The 16,084-nt window shown below is 58.9% G+C and overlaps 1 protein-coding gene across 1 annotated transcript in view; it reads right to left on the bottom strand.

Annotated features, from left to right (window-relative positions):
* Positions 1-14,355, bottom strand: part of SRC (SRC proto-oncogene, non-receptor tyrosine kinase) — a 48,748-nt gene extending 34,393 nt beyond the window's left edge. The window contains exon 1 of the mRNA XM_035006286.1: positions 14,192-14,355. The gene's annotated coding sequence lies outside the window, so the exon portion shown is untranslated. The remainder of the gene's footprint in view (positions 1-14,191) is intronic.
* Between the last annotated feature and the right edge of the window lie 1,729 nt (positions 14,356-16,084).

The raw sequence follows: 16,084 nt of genomic DNA, 5'->3' as shown, positions 1-16,084 counted from the left end.
GGGGGGTATCGAGTGAGAGGTCTGGACTGTGTGGGTCCCAGCTTAACTAGGTCACTGCTGGTCTTTGGCCCAGGCCTGAAGAGGTCTGAAGGAGGCCCTAGAGGGATGTCTGGCAATTTAGATCAGAAAGCCTTGAAAAACTGAGAGGGGAGGCCATGAAGGTTTTCTCAGGCCCCTGAGGGTGTGGGGTGGGGCAGGGTAAAGTTACTGAGCCTTCACCCACAGCGATCCTGTCAGAGCACAGTAACCTCCAGCTCTCATGGGCTGGAGGGGCAACAAGGGTCCTAAGCCATGGTGGACTTCCCAGAGGAGGGGGCATCGCAGCTGAGGTCCAAAGACTGGGCAGTGTGTGAAACGAGGGAGGGGAAGTATGATCCAGGCAGAAGCGATGGCTTGGGCAAAGGCCTAAAGGTAGGATCATTAAGAGAAAGGAAGGGAGCTGGTCAGTGTTAAGTCCTGCAGCCTCAGTCTCCCCAGCAGAAAATTGGGGAAAAAGACAGGCACACAGTGGGTGGCTCCAGCTTCCCCACACCTACTTCCCACCATCCCCCACCCCAAGGCCCAAGAGGTCAGTCACTGGAAGGGAGTTGCCAGGTCCTCTCGCCCATGGGAGCATCCTGGGGCCAGTGAGGTCAGCGGGCCTGGGAGGTTTCACCCACCCTACTCTGGCCTCTACCCCAGAGCCTAGACCAGGCAGCCCGGCCAGTGGGTGAGCAGGACGGCTCACAGGCCAGGAGGTCACAGGCCAGGAGGTCACAGCCCCAGGGTCAGGGAGCCTTCGTGAGACATCATCCCCCTTCACAGACCAAGAGCTGAGGCTCAGAGGTGGGGGCGCCCAGGCCCGGGGTCACACAGCGAGGCAAGTCTGGCCCCTGAATGAGGGTGTGGGCATCGAGACTGAAGAGAAGATTCTCAAAAGGCACTAGGCCCAGGACAGGCAGGTTTCAGGGACCCAACCAGGTCCCACCTGGCTGAATGGAAGGCCTCCATCAGAATCGCTGTGTGATCTCAGGCAAGTCACGCCGCATCTCGGGGCTCAGAGGCCCTGGCTTGCCAAGGGTTCCTCAGCAGACACCACTCCCGATCCCACCCCCCACCCCTGGGGCCACTGAGGTGACAGTTTTGCTTTCTCCAGGCCTCTCCAAGGTCGTGTCTCTCGGGGCTCCCAGCTGCCCCACCCCCACTGGCTGATGGCTGATGGGCCTTGGGGGGACAACTGCCAGCCAGAGGCCTCTGCCCACCGCACTCAGGGGCTCACAGTGTTCGCTGCTCCCTGCCAGCAGGTCTGCCCCTCAGCTCTGGGAACACAGAGTGCCCCCTCCTCCCCACCCACACCCAGGCAGGGACTCCCTCTAGAGACCCTGGTGGGCAGGCGCACCTGGTGGCCCAGGGCCCTCCACACAGTCAGCCCTGAGCTCCACCCCCTCCCCCAACCGCGAAGCCCACGCACAGGTGGCCCACCCTGGATGTGTGGCCTCGGGCATGCAGCCCTCCCTTCACTTAACCCATGAAAGGATGCCTCTGCCAGACCCGAGAGAGGGGGCATCTGAGCCTGAGGTTGGGGACAGCGGGTCGGTTGGCAAGATGGCCTGAAATCTCCTGCTGCTCACAGGATGGAGGCCCGCTGCTTTCTCCTTCCTCCCTCCCCCTCGGCCCTCCCTTCAACTTGTAATCACCCTCTAGCCTTCAGACTTGGCACATACTGTCCCCGCCCCCAAAGCTTCCCCACCTGCCCCCCTTGACCCTTCATAAACTCCAGGGCAAGGAGGGAGGGATGGAGGGAAGGAGGGAGGAAGAGATAGGGGGAGGGAGCGAAGGAGGGACGAAGAGATGGGGGAGGGAGCGAAGGAGGGCAGAAGAGATGGGGGAATGGAGGGAAGGAGGGAGGAAGAGATGCGGGAGGGAGGGAAGGAGGGAGGAAGAGATGGGGGGAGGGGGGAAGGATGACGGGATCCCACCAGGGCCCAGACAATGAAGAGGTACAGGCCTGGTGCTGGGTCTATCCACCCCCAGAGGCTACACCCCGACCACCCCTGTCCCCGGCCACTGCCTGACGCATCCCCGGGGCAGAGCTTCTGACCTCCCTGACATACACAGGGCAGTGTGCAAGTTGGACACAACTCCAGGCCCCAAGCCCCACCCGGCACGGGCCCGGGCACAGAACGGGGACCGGGGGATGTTTGCTGAGTGAGCAAGGAGGGAAGAGTGAGCCAGGGGCCATCCACAGGCCAGGGCCGCCGCAACATGTCTGGGCCCGAGTTCCTGGAGCAAACACACTCAGGGCGGACAGGCCTCAAACCGGCTCTGCCAGTGTGGCAGGGGCGGGGCAGGGCACTGCGGCTCGGGGGCTCGGGCTGCGGGGATGCCGCGGGGGACAGGACCCACAGCCCGGGGGACAGGACCCGCAGCCCGGGGAAGGCAGAGGCCAAGTGGACCCCGGAGCTCCCACTAATCCCCGCCCCATAGAGACAGAACCATTCCAGCCCCTCTCAGGTTTCTTCCTGGGCAGGAAAGGGACACCCCTTCCAGACTCCAGGCCCTGCCCTGCCCTGTAGAGTGCAGGCTCCCTTCCCGCTAGGACCTGTCTCCGCCTGTCCCCAGCCTAGAAGCCCTAGAGGGAAGGAGAAGGGCCTAGCCCGGAAGTGAGTGGCGCAGGCCTCAGGCCACCCGGTGTAAAACCCCGCTCTGTCCCTATGGCTGCTTCGTGGCCAGCTTCCCCACGTGGAAAGTGGACTAGGCATGGATTCCAGGGACCTTCAGGCCCCTGGTGTGGAATTATCTAGAAGAGACCACTTGGCACCTGCAGCCCTGCCCCAAAGCCCAGCGCTGTGAGTGGACATAGCCAGAGGCCAGACTTACACACAGGTCCTTACTCCCCACAGAAACAGCAATCCTAAAACTACCTGCTGATCACTTAATGTTCACTGTATGCCTGGCATCAGGCATGACACTTTACATGCATCACTTTACCTGTCCTCCCAACGTGCTGTGAGCTAGGGACCCCCCGCAGAGGAAACTGAGGTCCAGGTCACATGGCAAGTGAGAGTCCAGGCTCCTGACCCCACCCCTGAGGTCACACTGAGCAGCCTCCATCTCCCCAGGATAGCTCAGGGCAGGACAGAAATCTCAGGTACACCCAGAAATCTTTAGCTGGAACTGGGGAGGCAGGGTCCATATTCCTCAAATCCACAGATCCTCTGAGTCCTGAGAAGCCAAGCCCCAATCCTGTCCCACTGTGTAACCCAGGCTGTGGGTGTAGCACTCTTAGCCTCGGTTTTCTCATCTGTAAAATGGGCAGGGTCCTGCCACTTTCACCTCATGTGTGCAGCTGGAAGGCTCAGTCCAGCCCTCAGGACAAGGTGAAGAAGGCACTGGGAATTTGTGCCTCCAGATGGACTGGGGGGAGGAAACGAACATAAACCAGAAGCCACGGTGGTCTGTGGCGGGGACTCAGCCCCTCATCACCAGCAGCGCAAGAAGGAAAGATGATTCCTCCTCCTGCCAGTTCCAAGTCCTGTCAGTCCCACCTCCAAACACATCCTGAAGCCACTTCCCCTCACCACGGCCACCCCCTAATCCAGGCCCAGCCTCCTCCTCCAAGCTGGCCAACTGGGGGCAGAGAGCCTTTCTGGAATGTCAGTCTTAACCATCGCTCCAGCTTCAAGGCCCCTACAACACAAAGGACAAAGTCCTCACGGGGGCCTCCCAAGCCCTACAGAGGACTCTCCCAGCCCCACCCCTCCACTTCTGATCTGCTCGCACTGTCCACTGTTTCCCCTTTCCCTGAGAACCCAGTGCACACACTCGCCCAGGCCTTTGTCCCTGCTGCTCCCTCTGCCCAGAGCACATTGTCCCCAGACTGTCCCTCCTTCACTTCCTTCGTCATGGGCTCAGAGGGCCTTTCCTGGCCACCTGTTCAAATGGCAACACACCCAGCCAGCTCTGTCCTCTCTCTGAGTCTCCTTTCAAAAGCTACCTCCTCGCAGAAGGCCTCTCTTACCTCCCCCAGCCCAAGCGGGGACCTCCAACTTCTCCTTCCTAGCACGGCCCACAGCTCTGCAGACACATGCGTCTGAGGCGGACAGGGACCACTCCTGTCTCACTCACAGCTGAATGCCCTGCGGTGGTGTGATATTCAAAACAGTTAACAGCTGGGATGCTCGGCTACTATCCGGTCAGAGTGGACACTGGCCGAAAGCACAAGACCTAGCATGGAGCGGATACCTGGTAATTACTGAACGGATGGACGGACAAACGGATGGGAGGATGGCTGGACGGATGGATAAGTGAACAGTGGGCTTGGGACTTGGGACTTGCCAGGGATGCCCAGGGCCCTGAGAAGGTGGCCCAGAGAAGGGACAGATCCGCCCAAGCTCACAGCCAGGCTCTGGCCTCCACGGCTGCAGCCAGCCCAGCTCTCCCCCTGCACAACCCGACTTTCATTTCCCATCTCCTCTGTCTGAGGAAGCTCCTTCCCCCGCCCGGGGAAGTGGGTGAGGAGGAGGGGCAGGCGGCCCTCTGCTCCCCCAAGAGGGGGGCACCCAGGCTCCATCTGTCCCGCCACAAAGGGGCTTTGTCCTCGGTGTCTGTGCTGAGCCTGGGGCAGACCGGAAGCCACCCCTCAGCTGCCCAGCAGGTCCCACCACCCCGGTCAGCCGGGCCAACAGCTCCAAAGCCAGACCCCAGGGGCTGGCATGGTGTTGGGCACAGCCCTCTGAAATCTCATTAAGCCCTAGAAGACTCTAGGGTGACCCTCATTTTGCAGATGGGGAAACTGAGGCTCAGAATGACAAAGGTACTTGGCCGAGGTCTCCCGGCCCACAGAGAACAAAGCTGGGTTTCAAACCCCTGTCCATCTGGCACCAGAGTCTTTAGCCATGGTTCTCAACCAACCTTGCCTGGAGTACAGACCGTCTGGGTTCAAGAGGGTCGAGTGGCCTTTCTGGAGACACAAATGGACAACGATGTCTAGCCCTGCACCCAAGCAGGGAGACCTTTGCCCTGGCAAGGTTTACCCAACAAGGCAGGGAGGCCAGGCCCTGAACCCAGAGCACTTGCCCCATGCCCAGCCCATGTCCCAGGCGCCTTCGGAATCGGCCAGCCAGGCCCCAACACGTCTCCACCACTTCCTTCCAGGCGGGCTTCCACAGGGTAAGGATGTCCAGGCAGGCAGAACGGGGCCGAGGCCCCCACCCCTCACCTTGCCGCTCCCACATCAATCCCAGACCTGCCATTTGTCTGCCATTTGCCGGCGCCCACCTTCTCTCCAGGGCCACCTCACCAAAGCCACAATGCTGAATGAGTCAGTCCTGCCCAGCAGTCTCTCCTCAGCCCCGGGGACAGCATGTAGACTCCCTGAGCAGGTGCTCAGGGCTCTCCACGGATGGGCACCAGCACCTCTCAAGTCAAAACTCTACCACTCCTTGGGGCTCCATCAAGAGGAGCTGGTCATACCACACCTTCAGGCTCTGGTTCAAGCTCCACCTCCCTACAGAGAACTATGCCATCCTTTCAGGAATGTCATGTACCGCTTCCTCCAGGAAGTCCTCCCTGGTCTGCTCCCTCCAAGGCCCCAGACCAGGCCCTACCTTCTGCCCCAGATAGGGGTTCTTGATCCCCATCTGGAACCCCAGCCTCCCTGGGCTACCTTCACTTGACAATACTAATTGAGCACTGGAGAGCCAGGTCTGACCCTTCTCTATGTCTTCCCTTCACACCTTTAGCAGAAGGCCTCAGCAAAGCCTGGCAAGGTACTGAGGCCTTGCCTGGTCAACCTAGTCACCTTCTAACTACCTTGTACCTGAGCTGACACTCCCCACCTCCCCAGGCTATGCCTGCACCCACCAGGTGAGTTCCCACCTCCAGATCTTCACCCAGGCTCTCCCTTCTTCCTGGCATGCCCTCACCATTCTTTTTTCCTTGTGAGCTCCTGCTCATCCTTTAAGACCCAAGCCAGGTGTCACCTCCTCTAGGAAGCCCTTCTGGCCTTGTAATGGGCTGCCACAGTTCCTACAGTGCCTACCCTGTGGTAGGGCAACAATCAGGCTCTGTGTCCGCCTCCACCGGAGTGCAGGCTGGTCCCAGGGTGCATCCCTTGGGGTCCAGCAGCAGGTAATCAAGAGTCCAGCTGCCAACTCTCTACCCAGAGAATCCAGGGACAGAGGCCAGGAACAACTCCCAGAGGCAATAATGAGTCCTATTTTGCCCATGCTGCCCACAGATCTAAGGTATGGGCGGAATGGTGGTTGGGGGGGTGCTTTCTGCAAATGGCCAACTGGTAACCAAACCCACGTCGTTTCTAAAACTAGGGCACAGGAGAGAAATGGGAACAGCAGAATTGTCCCCAAATAGAACTGTGGCTCATCTGGTTCCAGGGCCTTCGGGAACACCTGGCAGGGAGGGGGGTGGGGAGCACAGGTGGCTGCTCGTAAGGCTCTGAAAGGAAATCTGAAGTTCGGAGGGCAGGAAGGTCAACATCACCGCAGCCACGCTGACCCCTGCCCCCTCCCCTCAGGGTCAGTCTAAATCCTAGAAGGTGGCAGTCCACACCCACTTACCCCCACCTAACTACAGGGTGCTCCCTAAACTGTCCTACCTCTGAGCCTTTGCTCACGTGGGTCCTCTGCCTGGAATGCTGTTCCCCCTTCTTGCCAGGCAGAATCCTGCCCATCTTCATCACCGTAACCACCAGCTGGGGCCTTTCTCTAAGCCTGGCGTGGGCAGGCATCTGGGGGGAAATGAGCTTATCCAGTCCTCCCAACAGCCCAGTGAAGAGAAACGCTTGCCCCCATCTCATAGATGAGAAACTGAGGCTCAATAAGAGAAGCGGACTGTCCAGGGCACACAGCAGAGGCGGCGGGTGAACCAGGTGATGTGGTGGGACCTGCGCGCCGGTAGCTGCAGGGCACCCAGAAGGCCTGGCCAGGCCTGGTTCAGCCTCCTAGACAGGCCCAGGCTTGAGAACTTGGCATAATTCAGGGACAAAGTGCACAGGGCACAGCCCCTGCCAGCCTAGACAGGAGCCCCTACCTCCCCCAACCCCCACCCTAAGGTGGCTGCTGACTGAGGAACCACATTGGTTTGATGTGATAGAACTATTTCCCCACAATATGCACAAACCCACTGCACAGATGAGAAAACTGAGTCCTGGGAGGGGACAGTTTCCCCATCTGGAAAGTGGGATGAGCCCCCAGGAACCTGTGACATCCCTCTGTGGCCTGGTGGATGCTATTTCCTTTCTCTGAGTCTCAGTTTTCCTATCTGGAGCATGGGATTGTCAATCCTTTCCTCTTCAAGTTGATACAAATTATAACAAAATGGCGGCTAACATTTACTGAGTGCCCACGACATGCTGGCTTTGCTGAAAGCATGGTGCACCTCACTTGATCCTTAGAACAAGCCCATGACGTGGATACTGTCATTAGGCCCATTTTTCAGGTAGAAAAGCAGACGTACAGAGAGGTGAACTGACTCACCAAAGTCACACAGCTTTGTGGGTGACAGCAGTCAGAGGTGGAGGAGAAGCCCTGGGGCTGGGGCTGGGGGCTGGGGGCTGGGGGGCTTCCCAGAGCAGTCTCCTGGCCTCACCGCCCTGAGAGGAATGCCGCGGAGGGGCTGGAGGAGGGCCAGGGGTCAGACAGGAGGCAAAGAAGGGCTCGGCCTGGACGAGACAGGACAGGCCTGTAGAGTTCACGGGGCCCTGGGTCCAAATTTATGCACTGGGTGACCTTGGGCAAGTCTCTTTGCTTGTCTGAGGTGAAATGGGGCCGGAACCGCTGCCCTGCAGGATGCTGGGAGGACCCGACCCAGGGCCCAACGATGTGCTGAGGGAGCCAGGGGACTTCTGAAGGAACCCCAGGGGCTGGTCACCACCGTTCCCTCAGGATCACGGTTGCATCTGGGTCTCCACTCAGAAGGGGTGGGAACATGGGCACAACCTGCCCCTTCTCTGAGTCCTAGAAGGAACCCTCCCAGCTCTGCCCGCTTTGCAGGCCACGTGGCCTCAGACAAGTCACTTCACCTCTCTGAACCTCCAAATCCTTTCATGGGGCTCTGAGAGAGGGGTTCCTGTCTCAGGAGACTGGGGGCTCGTGGGGGTGGGGTTTGGTCCCATCCGCGCAAGCAGAGAGAGCAGCTGGGGTGACCCTGACTTGGGGCCTTGTTTCCTCATCTGCCAAATGAAGATGATTATGACGGTTCTGCCTCCCTCCTGGCCCTGCCGGGGATGCCCAGAGGGGGCTGTGGAAAGCGCTTTGTAAACTGTCAAGTGTGGCACCCGTGGAGTGACGGTCACCGCCGTACTGCCTACGAGGCGAAAAGAATCCTATGACTTGCCATCTGGGGCAGAACGTGCCAGCGCCATGAGGGAAGGCAGAGAAGGGGCAGCGGGGTGCAGAGGAGGGAAAAATGGACTCAGGCTGGGGCACAGAGGGTGGTCCCTATGAGCCTTCTGGAGGCAGAGGCTTCTTAGCCACTGAGACAAGTACTGAGAGCGAGGGCCCACGGAGGCTGGACAACCCAGGCTCACAGGGAGACAGGTGGCTAAAGCGCCGCCTGGGTACAGGAGAAACGGGGGTGCGGCCAGGGTGCGGCAGAGGAAGAGCTCACCTCCAGGAGTCCTTGCTGCGGAGCCCCGGGCCCACCTGGCCCCTCTCTGAGCCTCAGCGACCTCCCCAAAAGCGCCAGGCAGGCCAAGATGCAAAGCCCCCATGGCTCCATCAGTGGTCACCTTCGGACAGATGGACCCATTCGGTGAGGAGGCCACGAGTGCCGGGGATTAGGGCACCGGGAGGCCTTGACAAGTCGCAGGTGGGCAAGTCACAGGTGGGCGGAGGCGGGAGCTGGGCTCAGGGAGGCTGGAGAGCATTGGTGGTCTCCAGTCCACCCAGTCACGAGCACTGTCTCTGGTTAACCTTCCCCTCGGCCACGTCCCGTAGGACAAGGCTGCCCCAGGCACAGGCATCCAGTCTCAGCCCCGGGGAGTCCCCAGTCAATTGGCCCGCAATTCCGGTCCCGAATCCCCGCCTTGTCAGGGAACTGCCTTCATAATCACAGGCCCCAGAACCAGGAAGCACCTGCTGTGGGCGGACTCTGCCAAAGCAGCCCTACAGTAGCCCCTCTGGCCCTCACATCACCTTGGCAACGCTGGTCCTGGCACTGTCCTCCCCGTATCAAGGACAGGGATACTAGGGCCCCAGGCGACTGTTCTCCCACAATCCTACACAGCAGATGGCAGAGTCAAGATTTGAACCCAGAACCAATGGGCCCCAAAAGCCTTGCTACGTCCACTCCCTTAATGCCATGAGTATCCACTGAGCACCCGTGAGATGCCAATCCGTGGAGCTGGGGGCTCCCTGCAAGATCCAATACTCCAGATCCGAATGGAGATCCAGCCAGAAGCAGAAGCCCGGAAAGTCGGGACCACTTGCCCCCAGCAACACACCAACCCTATTCCTTGGGAAAGATTTCAGGCAAGCTGGGTGCACACTCAGTGGGAATCGGATGCTACAAATCAGCCAGAAGCCAGAAGTCTGGGCTCACACTTTACTGTGCTGGGAGACGGTGGCCCCAGCCCTTGTCCCCTCTGAGCCTCAGTTTCCTTTCCTGTGTAGTGGGAACAAAAGTTCTGCCCACCCCATGCCGGGGCAAAGGATGGAATGGGCCACCTTGCAGTGACCTGGCTGGAGAGGGCATGACGTGAGGACATCCACATCAGACAGAGTCAAAGGCAAGGTAGCAAATCTGGGTGGGCCGAGAGAAGGTAATCAGGCCTGGACAGGGGAGCTGAGTTTCCTGACACCATCCCAACCCCAACTTCCGCCCCCCGGCACCAGGAGTCGGCCTGTGCTGGCCTCGCAGCCCAGCAGGTCTGGGGACTCAGAGGACTCGTTCCCACAGTCTCTAACAGCCCCACATGGGCTGTTTCCATCTTCACAAGGGAGGTGTGCAGAGGCCGAGGCTCCTTTGGACCTACAGTGGGAACGGGGCCTTGAACACAGGGGAAGCAGGCAGTGGGCCTACCTTTCCCAAAACTGTGATGCAGAGCCAGCCACCAGGTAAAGGCAGGTACAACCTCCTCCCACTCTCCCTTTGGCCCTACTAAGGGTAAGCCCCAGGCCCATTTTACAGCTTCAGAAACTGATTCCGCTGCCAGAGGAGGAAGGACTTGAGTCGGGTCTGGGTCTTCCCCACCCCGATTTATCGGGTTAATGTGTGCTAAATGCTTTATTTCAGTCCTCTTGGGCATCCTAGGAGCATGACTCCTATTATCCCACTTCACAGATGAGAAAACTGAGGTGCCCCCAGAGGAAGTACCCCCCCCGCCCCGCCCAGTGGCTTTAGTGGAAACCAGAGTGGTTTACCGTGGAGATAAGGGGGTAAGAGCAGTTGGGGGGGGAAGTAAAGGGCTGTAGGGACCCAAGGGGAGAGAGGGTGTAGGAGCCACACGACCCAGGCAGGAAGTGGCTTCTCCTCTCTGGGTCTTAGTATTTACATCTGGAAAATGGATCAATCTCACATAAGGCAGGCTTTCGAGAAGCTGGGCTGAGCTAGTCCAGTAGTGCTCTCCCCAGTTGAGCCTCCTTGTACAGCAAGGGCAGAGCAGGACTCAAATCACCCAGCACACGGGAGGCCTTTCCCAGGCCATTCCTGCCCAGACCAGCACCTTCGGGCTCCGTGAGTTCATCCACTTAAAGCCTTCGCGACACAGCCGACAAAGTCACCCAGTGGAACACGGCTCAAGGCAGGTCCCCTTCCCTAAGCAGCTGCCTGATAGGGAGATATTTATTGTCTCCATTTTCTTTTTTTTTTTTTTTTTAAGATTTTATTTATTTATTTGACAGAGAGAGACACGGCTAGAGAGGGAACACAAGCAAGGGGAGTGGGAGAGGGAGAAGCAGGCTCCCCGTAGAGCAGGGAGCCCGATGTGGGGCTCGATCCCAGGACCCTGGGATCTCGACCTGAGCCGAAAGCAGACGCCTAACGACTGAGCCACCCAGGTGCCCCTATTGTTTCCATTTTCAAGACAAAGAAAAAAAGTCTCAGAAAGATACAGTGAATGACCCAAAGCTACATAACAAGTGCAGACGGTCAGAACTCAAACACAGACCTCTCTGACTCCTGAGCCCTTATCATACCTCTGGTCTCCAGCTGACCCCTGCCTGCTCCCCACCCCACTTCCAGACTCCAGCCGCCCTGCATGCACTTCCCCAACTGCTGGCTCCCCCCTTTTCCTGCCTTCCTGCCAGTGAACTCCTACTCCACTTTCAAAGCCCAGACTCAAATGCCTCCTCCTCTTGACTCCTGATCTAGGCCCTCACAGAATACTTGGGAGTCCAGCCCACAGATCTATTTCTACCAGGTGCCTTGAACAGCTCTGTACCCCTGGCCTCCAGCATGAGGCTGTTCACACAGGGGACACCGATTAGCCCTTTGTGTGAAGATGAAGGTCGAACTCCTCCCCAAGGCCTACATACGGTCCAGCCCTGCTGATAACAACCCCCAAAACACCACCCATTTCACCTCTCACCCACTTTCCTTAATTCTCCACACTCTAGACTCAGAGGCTTTCCCATTGTTTCGCCATAACAACACACACTCCCCCACCTCAGGGCCTTTGCACATGCAGTTCCCTCTGGCTGGCAAGCCCTTCCCCTAGCTCCATGCCTGGCCAACTCCTACATACTTCCTTCAAGATTCCTCTGCAACCCACGCCTCTCTCTCTGAGCCCTTATCGCATCTGTGATTATATATTAATTTATTTGGCAACTTGTTTGCTACTTGGCTCACCATCTAGATTCAAATATCTGGGAGGCCAGGGACCTGTTCACAATTCCGCAGCAAGGACCTACCCAGGCTGACCACGCTCCACAACCCCAGGGGCCCTGGGAAGTGTCTGAATAGAAGGGAAGAAAGAGCACCCTCCCTCCTTCTTTGTTGAGCAAACTTCTTGCTCTCCCTCAGCACCACCTCCTAGAAGCCTCCTGATTGATGCCCCCTATAACTCCCACTACTAACCCCATCACCACACTGCTCAGCCTGAGTCTGAAGCTCCTAGTATAGAGCAGATGCTCATACAGGTTCATGGATGTTTGCATCTAGGCAGGTTTGGGAAAATGGGGTCAACTGAGGACCAGGGGGTTGGCGGGAGGTAGCTGTCACCAGGTCACTGAACCATCTCCTCCCTGGCTCCTGGGGCTTAGGGAAGCCAGACACCCCACCCACAGGTCATAATCAGGGAAGAAGCCAAAGCAGGCACGGTGCTGTGAGCTGGAGAGAGTTCGTGCTTCAGGAAGAGGCTGGGGAGAGGAGGCAGAGCCGGGCAGCCTTCCTGGAAGAGGTGGGCCTGAAGCTAAGCCTTCAAGAACAAGAACAGATAAGCAGCTCACAGAGGACAGGGCAATGCTGGCAGGCACCTTCAGGATAAAAGCCCGGGGGCCGCCCAGGAGGGCCGAGGCAGGCAGTCAGCTGAGAGAGGTGACACATTGTAAATCACTTCCCTGGGTGGAAAGACCACATCACCAAGGCACACCACATAAGCACACCACCAAAAGGGCCTCGTGGCTTCCATGCAATCACTCATCAATCAGTATAGTCTTTTCCGACACTGTTGTGTGCCTGGTCCCAGACTGGGAAACCCCTGCTCTCCCCCAACACTGGAGAGGGGTGCAAGGCAGCCAGACTGGGGTCTCTGAAGTGTAGGTTCTAATTCCAGCTTCAAACTGCGCGGGCTTAGTCAACTCACTCCCCTCCCTGAGCCTCAGTTTCTCCATGCGGCCTATTTTATACTTAAGACTGACTAAGGCCCAAGGAAGCAGTGCGTGGCTTAAGGCCACACAGCTGCTGGATGGCAGGACTATGCTCGAGCTGTCTCCTTCTCAAGGGGTGATGAGGTGGCTTTTCGGACACCAATCCATCCTCCTCTGGACACAGGCCCACTAGGACCAGCACCCTCAGCCCCCACCCATTTTAGGCAATTCATCCAGTGAAGCGCCCATTTATTGAACACCTACTACACACCAAGCTCCTTCATGGAGATTCCCCCATTCCACACGTGGGGGCTCGGAGGGGCCGTCCCTTGGCCCAGGTCACCCAGTGAGACAAGAAATCTTGGTGTCTTGTCTGCCCAGCCAGGAGGTTGAGAAGGGGGTCAGTAACAGGACCAGCCTGGCCTCTTGAAACAAGTCTGATATCAGGGGCACTGTGGCTGGGCCTGGACTTCCCCCAGGTAACCCAGGGACCACTGCCCCCCTGGTGGAGGTCCTGAAGCTCTGGGACCCCACCTGGACAAGGCTCACTTGTTCTGCCCACTGTCCAGTCAGAAGGCCCCAGAGGCGGACCTGATACCCCATAGGTGAGCCTCTTCTGTTCACCCCCAGCCTTCCACCAGCCCAGGAGTCCCAGCCAGACCCACTTGCCGCTGATCAGAACCCCCAGATCAGAGAGGGTAGGCAGTCATCTGACCACACAGCGCAAGGCAAGTAGTTGGCCCCGCTGGCACTCAAACTCACCCCCAGCTGAAGCCCAGGCAGGGAGATTGACCCGGTCTGGTGGAGAAAACCCAAAACTTTTGCCAACTTCTGAGCAGGCAGGCGGCTGGGCCTGCCAGGGGCGAGGCTGGGGGCTGGGGGCAGTGGGGACCAACAGTGTGGCCCAGTCCCTTCCAGACCGGCGGCACCAGGCCCTACCCGAAGCCCCAGGAGGAGAGGGAGGTCCTGGTGCCCGGGCCCAGCGCCCCTGGCTCGGCGCCCCCAGGCCCACCCTGCCCGCCCCCTCTCCACCTCCCATCCCCGGCTGGGGGGCGCCAGGCCCGGCAGCCGCGGCCAGAGGCGGCGCCGACAGGCTCAGATTTCAGATTTGGCCTAGACCTGGCCCGGGGGCTCGGCCCGGCTCCTGCTCCCAGGGGGCTCGTAGGGGAAGGGTGAGCCGGAGGGGGTCCCCGCGCCGACAGGACCCCCCGGAGCCCCCCGCCCAGCCCCCTCCCCCCGCGGCATCACAACAAAAGGCCGCGCCGGGCAGGTCCCCGTGCGCCCGCCCGGCGCTCGGGGATCGCGGCCCCGACCCGGCGGTGGAGGTTGGAGGGGTGGACAGGAGCCCCCCGCGGCCCGGCGATCCGACGTCACGGTGGTCCCGGGCGGGGGCTCCCCCATGCCGGCCGGGACCGGGGGCCCGCGGAGGGGCGGGGGGCGCTCACCTGGGCCGGTCGGCAGGCGGGCGCACCGGCAGACAGACGCACGGGAGGACAGATCGCCGCACGGCCAGGGGGTCGGGCAGACGGCGGCCTGGCCGCTCCGGCTCCCAGGCCGGAATGGATTCCGGGCCGGGAGAGACAGATCGAGAGAGAAAGGGAGGAGGAGGAGGAGGAGGAGGCGGCCCGGGGAGGGGAAGAGGAGGGAGGGAGGGAGCGCGCGAGCAGGGAGGAGGGGCCCGGCAGGCCGCCGGGAGGAGGAGGAACGAGGAAGCGTGCGGGGACGGATTCCCCGCCGGTGACCTAGGAGAGACCCACACGCGGGCCCCCCACCCCACTGGAGCCGGGGGTCCGGGCGGGGCAGGGCAGGGGGCGGAGGCACAGAAACCCTGCCCCCACCCCGCCCCGTGAGAGCGCCCCACCCTGTGGGACCCCAAAATACTCTCAAGCCAAAATGCCCTCCCTAACCGCCCGCAGCCCACCCACCCTATTTACCCCCAATTCACCTCTTTCTCAATGACCGATGATGATGATGATGATGATGATAATAATAATAATAATAATAATAATAATAATAATAATAATGTCAGCACTCATGAAGCCCTCACTCTTTGCCAGGCACCATACTAATGACTCAGGTAGACTTTAGGATCTACAACACCTAGGCTGGGCAGACTGATGATTATCCCCATTTTACAGATGAAGAAACTGAGGCACAGAGAAGGAAGGTCCAAGGCCCTGGACCCTGGCCTTGACCTGAGTTTCCCAAAGTAAGGACTGGGGCAGGGGGAACAGTGTGGAGAGGAGCAACATTTATTTTAATAGATATGTGTTCATTTTATTTTGTTATTTTTTTAGATTTTATTTATTTGAAAGAGAGAGAGCATGAGCAGGGAGAGGGGGAGGAGCAGAGGGAGAGGGACAAGCAGACTCACTGCTGAGCGGGGAGCCAGATTCGGGGCTCAATCCCAGGACCCTGAGATCATGACTGGAGCTGATGTCAGATGCTTAGCCAACTGAGCCACCCGGGCACCCCGATATGTGTTCATTTTAATGTGCATTTAAAAAACAAAACAGTAACTAAGGCAGCTCATCAGAAGTCATTGAGTTCTAGATATTCCTGCTTATGAGGGGGCTGAAGTCAGTATTTAGTGGCAATCACACTTCCAAGTAAATAAAGAGGCAAATTACATCTGGATGCAGGGGGCAAGGAGTTTAGCAGAGAAAGGGGACAATAAGGAAGCGCTGCTTTATGCCACAAAGACTCCCTCAAACACTAGGCCAACAATGTTACCGCCACCACCTCCCAGCCCATGCTCCAGAACTGCACCCCAACTGTGGCTCTTGTCCTCCGGGAATCATGGCATAGGGAAGGGTGGGTCTGAAACCAGCTTTAAATACCACCACCTGCTTCCTCTCTCCTTCTCTGAAAGTTCTGCCATTTCACAGATGGGAAACTAAGGCCCAGCCAGGTCCAACAGTACTAGGCCTAGGCTTCTCCTCCTGAGAGGAGCTGGGAGGCGAACCCTAGAGTATAGGAGGCAAAGGCCTCAGAGCACAAGAGAGCCTCCAAGGGACCAGGAATGAGCAAGGCCTAGGGGCAGCCCGATCTGGGTTCAAATCTAGACTAGTTGCCCTCCTGGCGAACGTTGTACAAGCCCACCGACTTCCCCAGCCCCCTCGCGTCGCCTGTAAAACAGAAGTGAACGTGGCCACAGAGGACTCCTGAGAAGGTCAGAACGGACAAGGGTGAGGGTGGCTACACTCAGCTAATGGTATCAGTTAATGGTAGCTCTTATGGTCGGTAAACTGAGGCCTGAGGAGGCAGAAGCTGCTTGAAGTCCCAGAGCAAGTCAGCTGCAGAGTCGGCACCAGAAGCCAGCCTGGGCTGGTTGAATA

Source organism: Mirounga leonina, unplaced genomic scaffold (assembly GCF_011800145.1).
Source record: "Mirounga leonina isolate KUSES-001 unplaced genomic scaffold, KU_Mleo_1.0 Mir_150, whole genome shotgun sequence".
Classification (NCBI taxonomy): domain Eukaryota; kingdom Metazoa; phylum Chordata; class Mammalia; order Carnivora; family Phocidae; genus Mirounga; species Mirounga leonina.
This window is presented reverse-complemented; position numbering and strand designations above follow the sequence as displayed.